General features: G+C 39.6%; 1 long non-coding RNA gene across 2 annotated transcripts in view; it reads right to left on the reverse strand.

The window, feature by feature from the left end:
• Positions 1-1,208: 1,208 nt before the first annotated feature.
• Positions 1,209-2,531, reverse strand: part of LOC135101131 (uncharacterized) — an 89,611-nt gene continuing 88,288 nt past the window's right edge. For both annotated transcript variants that reach the window (XR_010269049.1, XR_010269050.1), the window contains exon 4: positions 1,209-1,709. This is a non-coding gene — a long non-coding RNA (uncharacterized LOC135101131). The remainder of the gene's footprint in view (positions 1,710-2,531) is intronic.

Genomic DNA, 2,531 nt, shown 5'->3' on the forward strand with positions numbered 1-2,531 from the left:
TGATTAGTGGTGGTAGTGGTGGTGGTGGTGGCAGCAGAGAATAAGACACGAAAAAACAACACCAAATAACAAAGAAGCATGTAATAATGAAACAACAACAACAACAACAACAACAACAACAACAACAATAACTCTCCTTCAGTCTTCAGTTTAAAAGCACAAAAGCAGAAACAAAAACATAAACAAGAGAAGAAGAAAACGAAAGAAAAAAAAAATTCCTCTCAGCTCAGGCAAGTAATAATACGGAAAGAATAAACGAAGACGAAAGAAAAAAAAAAAAAGATCTCAAACACTGGCGCGCAAACACCGAGTAATTCAATTCTCTTCTCGTCCAAGATCGGGAAAAGTTTGATTAAATCCACCGCCCTCGCCCGCAGCCACGATTACAATAACGAGTTACAGACTTCTTCATCTCACGGCCATGATGAATCCCGCAGGAGGAGGAGGAGGAGGAGGAGGAGGAGAAAAAAGGGAGGAAGAAGAAGAAGAAGAAGAAGAAGAAGAAGAAGAAGAAGAAGAAGATGATGATGATGATGATGATGATGATGATGATGATGATGAAGACGATAATGATAATGTTGATGATGATGAAGAAGAAGAAGATGATGATGATGATGATGATGATGATGAAGACGATGATGATAATGTTGATGATGATGATGAGGAGGAGGAGGAAGAGTAAGAGGAGGAAGAGGAGGAGGAGGAGGAGGAGGAGGAGGAGGAGGAGGAGGAGGAGGAGGAGGAGGAGGAGGAGGAGGAGGAGGAGGAGGAGGACAAGAGCAAGAATAAAAACAGGAGGAGGAGGAGGAGGAAGAGGAGAACAAATACTAGAACAAGAACAACAACAAGAGGAGGAGGAGGAGGAGGAGGAGGAGGAGGAGGAGGAGTCAGTGTACATGCATAAATCCTCCGACCTTTCCCAGCACCAGATCTGTAATACAGAAAGGACTTGAGAAAAATGGCGAGGCTATAGATAGTTTGGACTTAAGATATAGGGAGCGCGTAAAATTCCTTCCCTTCGCTTCTTTACAAAAAAAAAAAAAAAAAAATCATTCACATGTTTCCCCTCACGCAAGTATTACGCACGTATATCACCAAACACGTGCAGCTGAGGTGTGTTTCATGGTCAACCACAAATCGCAATAAAAAAAGAAAGTAAAAAAAAAAATGATAAAAGCTGGGGTATTCATCTACACAAGTTCCAGGAGTCAATTACAACTTGGTGGAAAACTCAGATTTGCGTAAAGTCTACGATATGCACGTGCCATGTTACACTTATTTTTATTTATTTATTTATTTATTTATTTATTTATTTATTTATTTATTTATTTATATTTTTATGAAACATTAGGGAATGAATTTACCACCACACTCCACACTCCGCGTCACTGAATCTTCCACATGTACCAACATCAATATACATAAATTTCCAATCACCGTCTCCTTGTGCCAACAAGATGATACTTAAAAGAACTCGTATAATCATGAAATTCAGACACTGAGTTTGGTGGTTTTCTGACTAAAATTCCCTGATCATCCAGTACTCATGCTGGCGGCTTTCACTGAGAAAAGGAGTCACTGCCTATGGCACGCCACTCTACCGTCGCTGGCAGCTGTGTATGTTTTGTGCATATGCATATATTGCCATACATATATCCCCATGCAGACTCCAGGATGATGCTTGAGATCAAGTTGTGGCTGATTTAATACTGAAAGAAAAGAGATCTACATGACTCTTCTGAAAGGAAATAGATTTTTAATTGTATAACATGATGCCTTTCCTCCCTGAAGAGGATGGCCTTCATAACATATTTGATTGGAACACACAAGTGTATCTCCTCAAAATCAGTAAATTTTCAAGTAGAGCAAAAATGTTTTGGATATTTTTACCACTTTTTACTGAACGGACTGAAAATATCAATACTTAACAGAAAAGATGGTATTCATCAAATCACAAAACGCAGTTTACGGATACTATATCAAAATATCAATACAAGTACGTACATACCTGTTGTTAAACGTTCGCCAGGAGTAACTGCTTCTCGCATGTCTTCAACTTTTAACAAAACAGATGACGAGAATAAAAAGATCTTGGAATTGCTGCTGGTTTAATCAAGTCCATCGTGTGAGAGTAAGTTTTCTCGCACCTCGTTCAGTAATTTGAAACTCAGTCTCTTCCTTCAACTGTAGCCACTCACGTATCCAAACACGCTCCTTCTACAGCTTCTTCCCTTCATCTTCGTTAGACAATCCACTAATACACACAGAGCAAGGTCTTCATCCATCTTCGGTCTTGTCGCCTTCAACAGGAATTGTTTGGACTGTCGATATAGTTTCTTTTATTGCCACACGACTCGGCTCTCAGGCTTTTAAAGCGAGAAGTCGATGTCTGAGTTAGAACTTAGCTAACTCTGTGTATTTGTTTGTGACCATAAAGTGGCTCGATATCAGCTCAGCAGAATATTGGCCGTTGAATACTGACGAAAAAGGGTACTCGCATGACCGCGCATTAAGTAAAGGATAAGCTGTAA

The sequence above is a fragment of the Scylla paramamosain genome, chromosome 6 (assembly GCF_035594125.1).
Source record: "Scylla paramamosain isolate STU-SP2022 chromosome 6, ASM3559412v1, whole genome shotgun sequence".
Taxonomy (NCBI): Eukaryota; Metazoa; Arthropoda; class Malacostraca; order Decapoda; family Portunidae; genus Scylla; species Scylla paramamosain.